Here is an 11822-nt window from a genome sequence, read left to right on the forward strand (position 1 = left end):
CTGTCACATGCTCTTCTCCCAAGGCTTCCAACCTGGCTGTGGTTTGGGAAATCAAGAGCAAGGAGTAAAGGAAGCGATTTCTGCATCATCTTAAGTCAAAACTGGAAAAGGGGATCGAAGAGGGCTCTCACTCTATTTTAAAGCCGGATAAAGCCTTCAAGCCCTCCATGATTCATATTAGGGAGCATTCAAAGCCTCGATCCTCTGGATGCCCGTCGTCCAAAACAGCCGAAAGTGATCCTCAAATCCCCAACAAAGGACAGTCCCTCTTCCACATCTCAACACACACAAGGACTGGGAATTGAAGACCTATTTGCAGACCTGGATCTGGAGGAGGTGTGCATAGTTGGCTCTAACACAGCTAAGTGTGCTCATCCACCAACACCAACCCAGGGACAGACTTGGTAGATCATTCCTTTATCTCGAGAATCGCTGAAAGCATACCAGCGACGCCTTTAAGTCCGGATGCAAAAAAAAATGGATAGGCGCAGGGTGGCCATCTAACCACCCTACGCGTCCAGTCCCCAACATTTCTCTCGTGAGTCCCATATGGGACACCCCTTGCGACATTTCAAAATCATAGAAAATTCAAAACATGATAAAGCTGATAATAATGAAAAAGAATTTTCAAAAACGACGCTCACTCAAGATAGCCTAATAACGATGCATAATACTCAAGACGATGAATTGGACGACCAAGATAAAGATCAAGAGAGTTGAGAGTCTGAAGAAATCTCTCAACCCTAGGAACTTACTTCCCATGTTGCGCAATTCAAGAAGAGGTTCGATTGTGACCCAACGGCTATCATCGAAGAGATGATTGACGTAAACTTAGGAATTGAGAAAGACCCAAGGTTAACCAAGATTGGAACCTCCTTATCTTCTGAGGAGCAGGAAAATGTGATTCCTTTCTCAAGGAATATCGTGATGTCTTTGCCTGATCATACAATGATATGCTAGGGTTGATCCCACATTGATACAACATCACCTAGTATTTCATGAAGGGGCAAGGCCCGTAAGGCAGAAGCTCCAACGTCAAAAGACTCACCTAGAGCTCAAAATTAAGGAAGAGATTGACAGGTTGCTCAAGGCAAGGTTCATTACTCCCGTCGACTATTCAGAATGGTTGGCCAACATAGTGGTCGTACCCAAGAAAAACGGGAGGATCCGAGTGTGTGTCGATTACAGAGACCTCAATAAGGTATGTCCCAAAGGAAATTTTCCATTATAATGCATAGATGCCTCGGTCGACGATACTGCGGGGCACGAGATGCTGTCATTCATGGACGGCTTCTCGGGTTACAACCAAATCCTCATGACAGAAGAAGAAAAAATTAAAACGTCATTCATAATGCATTGGGGAACCTACTGTTGCAAAGTCATGCCCTTCGGTTTCAAAAATGCAGGAGCAACTTATCAATGGGCAATGACTAGCATCTTCCACGTTCTATTGCATACCATTATGGAAGACTATGTCGACGACATTCTCGTCAAGTCAAAGACAAGGTCTAATCATCTCACCAACCTGAGAACCATTTTTGAGAGACTCCAAAAACATCAACTCAAAATCAATCCACAAAAATGTGCCTTTGGAGTTGAATCGACAAATTATTAGGCTTTATAGTAAGCCAAAAAGGCATTTAGGTAGACCCATCCAAAATACGAGCCATTACTAAAATGCTCCTCCTAGAAACATTAGAGATATCCGTTGGCTTCAAGGTCGCATACAAGCCATAAGGCACTTCATTTCACAGCTGGCCGATAAGTGCGCACCATTCACTAGACTCCTTAAGAAGGACACCCCATTCATATGGGACAATGAATGCCAAGAAGTGTTCGATCAAATCAAGGAGTACCTCAAAAAACCTCCCATCCTTAGTCCTCCTAGTCCAGATGAACCCTTGTTCTTATACATGTTAGTGAAAGACAAGACCATGGGGGCAATGTTAGGACAATATAACGACCATGGAAAAGAACAAACGATATACTATACCAGCAAAATCATGGTCGACTATGAGACAAGATACACGGATGTGGAGAAGCATTGCTTAACACTTGTGTGGGACATGCAGAAACTAAGACATTATGTCTTATCTCATTCAATCAAGCTCATTTAAAAAATTGACCCACTCAAGTACCTATTAGAGAGGCCAGTCCTTAACGGACTTTTGGAGAAGTGGAGAATGCTATTGAGCGAGTTCGAGATCGAGTATGTCACTAAAAAATAGGTCAAAGGACAAGCCATTACTGACCACTTAGCTGAACACACACTGCTAGACAATATTCCCGTTAACACGGATCTCCCTGATGAGAACCTCTTCATAATTGAGGACTCGATTTGGGAGTTATACTTCGACGGTGTAAAGAATGAATACGAGTCAGGTATAGGAGTTATACTATGCTCACCCGAGAAGATTTTGATACCAACAGTCATCAAATTGAATTTCCCATGTACCAATAATGTTGCTCAATACGAAGCCTTGATAGCCTTGCTTGAGAATGCCATAGGAATGAAAATCTAGCAACTACGAGTGATTGGTGACTCCTTACTCGTCATAAACCAAGTTCAAGGGATTTGGAGGGTGAAAGAATAAAAGCTCAAACGCTATCAAGAAAAGGTGGAATAGATGATTCCATATTTTAAGAAAATCACCTTTCAGCACGTGACTAGAGAAAACAATATGTTCGTCGATACCCTTGAAACCCTTACTTCAAAAATTGATATTCCTCTAAAAATCACCACATTGCCATTCTATATCAGGAACAAACATGACCCTTCCTCACCAAGGATCGAAAAAGAAACAGAGCAAGAAAAGGAAAACAATGGGGAAGTATCTCTCGTGGCCTCAAATGCGCTAGTTAAGACAAAACCATGGTTCCATGATGTTTTGTCCCTGCTAAAAGATGGGTTATACTTCGAAGGAGACACCAAAAAGGATAAAGAAGCCCTTTGAAGGTTTTCGATGGGATTCTTGATAAGAGGTAACCTCTTGTTCGAAAAATCCTTTGATGACATCATTCTACGGTGCCTCGATCAACCAGAAATTGATGAATTACTGACAGAGTTGCACAATGAAGGAGGTCATTCTGGGGCAGCCACTTTAGCTCAGAAAATCAAGCACCAACGCTATTACTGGACCACCATGGCTGAAGACTGCTGGAAGTTCGTTAAGAGGTGTCCTAAATGTCAACTATATGGAGACCTCATCCATGCACCGTCCATATCACTCAACTCAACACCTCCCGTATGGCCCTTCGCCATTTAGGGTCTTGATATCATCAGAATGATATTACCAAAAGCCTCAAATGGCCACCGTTTTACATTAACGGCTACTTAATACTTCACTAAATGGGTAGAGGCCACATCATTTGTTAAAATTAAAGGCCAACATGTTGCCCGTTTCATAAAGAACAATATCGTATTCAGATTCAGTGTTCCTGCATCAATCACCACTGAATGGATCCAATCTAAAAAATTAAAAGGTCACTAAGGTGTGCAAAAGGTTTGGGATAACACAAAAATTCTCCACACCCTACTACCCTAAAGGAAATGGACAAGCAGAAACCACAAATAAAGGACTTCTCATAATCATAGCCAAAATAATAGAAGGCGGGAAAGATTGGCACAAAAAGTTAAACGATGCCCTAACGACCAACCGGACAACTGAGAAGACTCCTACTGGCATGACCCCATACTCATTGGTGAATGGTATGGAAGCAGTGTTACCTAGCGAGGTTGAGATGCCATCTCTCAGAGTGCTTATTCACAAAAATGCAAATGAGGAACAAAATATCGAAGCACGAATCACTGCCCCCATTGCTTTAGATGAAAAATGATTATGAGCAATACAAAATATCATTGCTTACCAGCATAGAATCGAGAGGGCGTACCAAAGGAAAGTTGTTCCTCGACAGTTCAAAGCAAGGGATATGGTACTCAAGAAAATCTTCCACACTCGTTCAAATCCACACCCTTTAGGCAAGCTCAAACCTAATTGGGAGGGGCCATTCGTTGTTACCCGAGTGCATGCAGGCACATCTTATAAGATAAAAAATCAGGAGGGCTACGAACTCAACGACCCCATTAATGCAATGTATCTCAAAAAATACTACCTGTAACGGGCTAAAAAATGTAGTGAAAACCTGAAAAGGCATCACAACTAAAAAAAAAAAGGAATAAAAAGATCTCTAAGAAGGAGCTTTCGATGCAAAACACTCAAGTACTTGAAAGTTCCAATAATATTGCACAAGTAGACCCTGAGGATGAAGACTCCTCCTAAACCCAGCAGGTTCCCAACATAACCAACTCAGAAAGATGTAGGAGGGTGACATGAATGGAAAATCAAAGTGATTTCGACGATGGAAGCCCAGCAAGAATCCAGAGGGATCTTCATGGATCCACAAAGCAGAGGATGAAAGCTCCAAAGGTAAAAAGACAGCTTCGTGATTTCTGAGTTCTCACGATCTCCAAGGGAATCCTTTCATCATCTTTGGGTAGAATATAACAAAGAAAATCACCACCGAAGGGGTCATAAGTGGCAAAACTGTAAGGCCCATCCATTTCGAAAATGTTGTTTCAATTTAATTGTTAAAATCATCCATTTTCAAAGATCTTTCTCTTTTTATAAGGGACTTCCTCCATCACTACAAGAGGTTAAACTGTTAGTCATCTGGCCTCGTGCTCGAAGCCAACTTCCTATGCCTGTTATGGAGGCTTGAAACTAGCCAAGTACTCCATGGTTGTATGAGTATAACTACCAACTACCACATATAGGAGATAGGTGAACCTCGCCAATGATGAAATTGGCTAGTCTATGAGCGTTATTTCTCTTGACTAGATCCCTTGAGGCAAATTGGGGCAGCAAACTCATCCATGAGTGTGCATACAACGACCTAATAGTCAAAAATTTGAGACAAAAACCTGACTACTAGGAAGCTGAATTTGTAAAAAATCAGTTTGAAAATTGTGTGCAAGGAAAGTGCTCTACTCTACTTTGACTAATCAATTGCACACGTACAAGAACCCCCCAACAGGGGCAATAAAGAAAAAAAAATAAAAATTTCAAACTCCCCATAATAAGGGCAAAGTTGAAAAGCCCATTTTCTCAACCAATTCTCCAAAAACATAATGATAAAAAAATAAAAAAAAAATTTAATTTGCTCCTCGGTGGCATGAGCCTAAACTACCGACCAATTTTCCAAAATTTTCAAAAAAATAATAAAAAAAATAAAAATAATTTTTTTTTTTACACTCCTTAGTGGCAAAAGCCTAAACTGCCAACCAATCTTTCCAAATAAAAAAAAAAAAAATTCAAATTTTTTTTTTCCTTCTGCTCCTTAATGGCATGAGCCTAAACTGCCAACCGGCTTCAAAATATTTTTCTCCACGATGGCATGAGCCTAAACTGCTAACCAAGATTCAAATCGTCAAACTCGTGCAACGTTAAAAAACCGAGCTAACACGTCAAACTCATGCTACGTTAAAAAACTGAGCTAACACGTCAAACTCGTGCGACGTTAAATAACCGAGCTAATACGTCAAACTTGTGCGATGTTAAAAAGCCGAGCTGTGCGATGTTAAAAAACTGAGCTACACGTCAACTCGTGCGTCGTTAAAAAGCCGAGCTAATACGTCAAACTCATGCGATGTAAAAGAGTCGAGACAGGTAACGTCTAGCCCCATATGACGTAAAAGGTCAGGTTATCCATTTCAACATCAAACTCGTGCGATGTAAAAGAGCCAAGACCGGTACTGTCTATCCCCGTATGACGTAAAAGGTCGGGTGTATCATCCATCATTGCATGATTCTAAACTACTTACAAGGCTCTTTGGTTGCAGGAGTTAAAATTGCTAACCAACCCTGTTTTTTGAAATATCTTTTTCTTTTCAAAATTTTCACCATATGTCTTTTGTTTTCAAAAAATTTAATTTCTTTGTTAAAATCATAACCTGTCCCTGCTCCAGGTTATGTTTCAAATCGCTTCCTACATTAAAAAATTGCTAAAGAGACTTGTTAAAACAAAGGAGCTTGGAACCCGTATATGATGAACACCGCGTTGCTGCCTCACCTCTGTATTCAGAATTGATCAGACAAGGAAAGCCTTTTCTTATAAACAACCTTAGGAAACCCCTAAGGAAATCAAAGAAATTGTCAGGGTTAAACTTTTCAAACTGAGAAAACCTTGAGGTCAAGTGGCATGGCTATAAAATCCACCTCGAGTTTCAAGCCTGCGTAACTCGCCGACACCTCATGCTGAAAACCCTAGGATGAAAATACCCTAGGTGGGTGAGCATGAGAGTGCAATGACTTGGAGGGATAGTTGGTGTGCCATCTGCCCTCGTGACGTTGGGATGACATTCATCTTTGACATTCTCCTACCCCTCTAAGGATAGGGAGCATTAGAGAGTCCACTATTGCTACTCACCAGTCCCTCGAAGGATAGGGGGTACGCGTTTGCCTGCCCCTCGAAGGACAAGAAACGACAGCATGTCTACTTCTTTCCCTGTCCCTCGAAGGACAGGGAGTGCCAAAGAGGGGCAATTGTAGACACCCCATTTTAAATCTAGAAAATTATGTGGTTTTCTTAGACCCTTAGGATCAAATTGGCTTCGTAAACCCAAAATCCATAGGTCACACAACTTACTTGGTGAGCCGGAAGCATTATGTCAGCTTAGAACCCAACAAATGCATGTTTTGACCCGAAATCCAGGAAACGTACTATTTTACAGAAAAAATAATTAAAAATAGTAAAAATATTCCATTTTGACCCAATGTTTCTCTAAGAGCTTCATAAGAGGATGAGGAACACACCCAACTTGAAAAAAATCTCAATTTGGACAAGTTTTGGTTAGGGTGACATGGCGCATGCCGCCCAGACAACACGAGGCGTGCTGCCCAGGCGACACGAGGCGTGTCGCCCAACTCATCCTGCAAATGCCCTATTTTACCAAAAAAATCTTTAAAAATAGTAAAAAAATCCGTTTTGACCCAAAGTTTTTCTGGTAGCTTCACAAGAGGCCAAGGAACACATTGAAATGAAAATTTTAAATTTGGAGCATTTTTTATTTGTGCGACTTGGGGCGTGCCGCCCAAACACGTTTTCCTCCAAATTGTTTTATCATTTTTCATGTTTTTATGGTTATCTTTTGGATGGTTTGGCAGCGTGATGCTATCCGCATTGGTCAAATCCAAATTTTATAAATTAAATATTGGTTTGACCAAGGGATTTGTTGGTTATGAGATAACTCTTACCCAAAAAGTCCCTTGTTCAGATGAACTCACTTTGGGTGACCACAAAAGGATGAAAAACGAGAGGGTTGAGAAAGGAGAGGACGAGACTTTTGAGAAACTTTAGGCTAAAAGAGAAACCCTAAGAGAGTAGAGTGACCTTCCCTGAGAAAACCCTAACCCTCATCTTAAGCCTGAAGAAACCTAGATCTTTAGGGCACAATAACCCTAGTTATAGAACCATCTCCAGAGCACAACCACCATGGACATCATAGATCTGCTGGTCAACATCCGGATCAAAGAGGCAAAGAGGACGTTGGTGCTGATATGAGCGTTCCCTCGAAGGCTCGGGAGTTTCGGGCCATCCGGCCCAGTTTGCTATCGTTTTCTTCCCTTGTTGTATAGTTTTAATTTATTTTGACTAGTTTTCTTAAAAAAAATCATGTTTTAAAATGCTTTGGATCACACTGGCTCTATCACATATCTAAGAGCAGATCTGCTCGTTTTTTGGCAGATCTGATCTCAAATCTGAATTCGATTGTTCCCACTTTCTCTACCATTGCTTTTTCATTTATTTTTATCAGTTGAAAGTGTCAGATCTGAGAGATTCTGCACTATAAACACTTGTACAAAGAAGTTTAACGTCATTGGTTAGGTGCCTCGATCTCGCCCTCTAGATCTAGATGATCTAGCAGCATGTATCTCGGGTTTCTAGTGAACCCGGGACTTGAGATCGCTCTCTCAGAACCTTGCTCGAGGGCAAGGGCAGGTATACCAACCAATGAGAGAGGAATTTCAAGTGGGTTTGGGACTTACTAGGGCTGGCTCATGTGGGCACCCTCTTAAATCATGAAGAAAGCCCCCCAGCTGCTTGATCTGGTTTGGAATCGCCTCCCTTGACCTGTAATCCTCTTTTGTTTTTCCACAACATTTCTATGGTTAATTTGTAAGACAAGTGAGTCGAGGGGACCCACCCTTGTCGTAGGGCAATGCACGTTCCCATGAGAAGGCGATGAAGTGTAAGGTTCGGTGAAAGATAGAAACGAGAAGAGTGCTTGACATAGGGGTGAGATTAGCATGATAATCAGAAATTACCAACTCAGAGTGGTAGCAAGACAGGCATGGTTCTTAGGACCAACATGGCAGCAATATTACTCGAAACCGAGGTCAGTGCGACAGTGCTGAGCTAAGTCTACCCTTAGTCAAGTGAGAAGAGAAAGGGATGAAGAGAAGAGGGAAAGACAACAAAGAGAAGAGAAGTCCGTACGTCAATACGAATGGCCGTTGACAACACAAGGAGACGACACATCCCTTGCGGACGGTGCTGACTCTTGACGAAGCACATGACAATAGTTTCTCCTAGGTCGCACGGTGATAGGCGCAGGACGTGGGGAAAAAGACGATGGGCACCGGACTCATGGAGGAAGCTCGCAGATCGTAATGGGTTTTGTCAGAGCCTCTAACGGGCAGCGATAGGTATCGTCGTCTTCGCTAGACGCGCAGTAGAGGAAGACCCCTATAGGTAGCAATAGACTTCACCGTCTGGGTTCTTCATCGAGATGTCATAGTTACGTCTACGGGCGGCGATAGGCAGCACAATCTATAGACTTCACTAGAAGAAAGAGACAGGCGAAGAGAAGGGGAGGGGGACTCGTGCATGGTGCTATCATCACCATGCACAACTAGTTGACCAAGGGAGTGGCATGCACGGCACTGCCACTGCCATGCACGACCTCTGTAAGGAACTCAGACAAAGAAGAGGGAGAAGAGAGAGAAGAAGAAAAGAAAAATAAGAGAGAGAAGGTTTACCTCAACCCTAGGTGTACCGGTCAAAAGTTTCTCTCACCTCACTCCCTCTCTCAAATGTGAGACAAGAATGGTAAGAAAGAGAAACTTGTATTAAGTGAAAACTCTCTCTTTTGTGTGTATGCCTCTGCCTCTTTTTTTTTCTATGTATAATGATGGTACGTATATATAGAAGTGTGCCTTAAATATGGGTGGATGATCAAAAGTAACCTAATTGCTGGAAATTACTATTAAATTGAATTAAAAAAAATTAGAAAATAAGGTGCAAAATGACAGATTTGGCCCTACCTAACAAGTTGTGGAATTTCAGAACAGTTCCTATGTTGCCCTAGGACTTGCGTGATCTTGCATGGTCAATATGGGGTCGTTTGATGCTCAGTTGATTGAAAGATTATTGTTTTCTTGTAGGGCTCGACATGGTGATCAATTTGATACCAACTTTGAGCCTTGGATCATGTTTTTGGTGCACAATCATGTGACTTGAAATTTGAGTAGATCATGAAACTTTTGATCGATAGTGTGTTTGTTCCTTGATGTTTTTCTGTGTTTTCTTCACTGAATCACACTGAGCATGCCACTACGATCATAGGGCACCAAACGCAGCTTGATTTTGTGGCTGAAAGAAGATTTTGCAAGTTTGGAATTTTGGCCGGAATCAAGGATTCCGGCGACGGAATTTGCAACCTGTTTGTCAGCTTTGTATGTAGAATCGGACCGTTCATCATGTACGGCATTTTGGTTAGAGATAGACTGAGAACTTACGCCCGTAATGGATTTGGTCTCGCATCGATCGGGCTCAGGAGAGGTGTGATTTGGCCACTCCAGCAAGTCACGATGATGTTGAATTTTCAGCACTTTCTTCACGGATCAGCAATTCTCTCTAGCTTTTCTTTGTGCTCGGGTATCGTAACGGGGAGTGCCACATATTGAATCGCTCGTCTTGACATGATGAACATGCTCACCAAATTTGAACACGATCCGAATTAGGACAAGTGAGATATGAGCGTCGAAAGTCACAGATTGTGACTGTCCCTTCAATGAGTAGTGTTTCATGGTGGTTTCACGGGAATAGCGCGCGGCTTTTCCTGTTTCACTCTTTCTCCTATAATGTCTCCCTGTAATGTCGGTTTGAGCTGAAACTTAACCCCTGAGGGTTTTCAACTGTGCTAGATCCAATGGTGGTGGTCCCACAACAATTTGAGATGCTAAAAATGTAGCTCTAGTTTTAGGGGTCTGGTTCAGGGTGCTCGAGACCGATTCTGCCGGAACAGTTTCTAAGTCTGCACTGCCTAAGACATGTCGGAATGCGATGAAACTTGGCAAGAGACTCTTGAGAGACCTCATGAAGATCTTGGCCAGTTTTGGGATTGTTCTGAGACTGTCGAAATTTCCACCACTTGCTAGGTCTTTATTGAGCTGGGGCCTCATGTTGATTGAAAATACCTTCCAACAGTCACCTCGATAAACTGAGGTACCCTACTCACTAAAGAACAACTGATGCATGAAGCAGACATCATCGACATACGACCCTTTAATACACAAACAAACCAAATCCTCAAAACGTGGCTCAACACTAGAGGATACACACAAACCCAGACCAAATGGGATCAATGCCCTTCAACACGACACTCAATTTCAAGATGGGCCTGATTCTGACTGACGAGGTCTATACAAAATCCTCAACTTCAGAATCACAAATAGTCCACACGAGGGTGAGGACTTCAATAAGATCCCTTAAAAGAGTCTCTTCTCCCCCTAAAGTCTCCACAGACAAACCTGCAAACAATGCATCCATACGTTTGAGCATCGTAGTTGCACCATTACGTGAATCTCCTCGGCGTTGACGTGGTCATGTGGCTAGGAAGAGAAATTAATAAAGCCGAAGGAAATTTTTGAATGTTGTCCTTCTCGCTTCTCTCGAAGCACAACATTCGATGGGGCAAGCTGTTTGAACACATTTTTCAGCACCTTGGTCCCTGATGCAGAGTAAAGAGGAAGTAGGTCAATAAAGCTTGAGAAAAACAGTGGAAATTTTGACAGTCTCATAATGGCACCAGAATTGGTCAAAATTTTTATCAGCACTCCAAAAGTCCACTTGCCAAGTTTCATCACGATCAGATATGTCTAAAGGCAGTGAACACAAAGAAACAATTTTGAAAAAATTGTCCTCTAGCACTCTGAAATGGACCCTGTAATTAGAACTATATTTTTGGTATGTCAAACAGTTATGAGACCAATGTCATCAGATCCGATAGGTCAAAAACCCCCATGGATTAGGTTTCGACTTAATCAGGCACTCCAAGATAAAGTTATGGGTAAAATACCAAAAAGGGATAGGCCACACATTATTCTTTGTGTGGCCACCCTGCACCAAAACACCATTAAAGGTGGTTGTTTTCAAGGTCTTGGGTAGTGACTTTCAAGGCCTATATCTCACTCATTTCAAGTCAGATGGTGTTCAAATTGTGTGAGCAAGTTCGTCTCATCAATTGCATTATGTATGTAAGGTTCGTGGCCATCTCTGGCCCAAACCCCACATACGATGAACGGTTGGATTCCATATATGAAGGCATCGAAGCTGTTGTAAATTTTAACCGCTGGATTTCAAGATTTCGACCAAAAACTCAAGACGGAAAAATCTTCATCCGAACACAAAATCGAGCTGCGTTTGCTGTGATATGATTGTGACGGCTGCTTAGTATAGTTCAGTGAAGAAACTGAAGAAAAAAATCATGAAACAAGCACACAATCGATCCCAAGTTTTCAAGATTCATCCAAAATTCAAGT

Source organism: Amborella trichopoda, chromosome 10, assembly GCF_054954075.1.
Source record: "Amborella trichopoda isolate Santa Cruz 75 chromosome 10, AtrichopodaSantaCruz75HAP2 v2.0, whole genome shotgun sequence".
Lineage (NCBI taxonomy): Eukaryota > Viridiplantae > Streptophyta > Magnoliopsida > Amborellales > Amborellaceae > Amborella > Amborella trichopoda.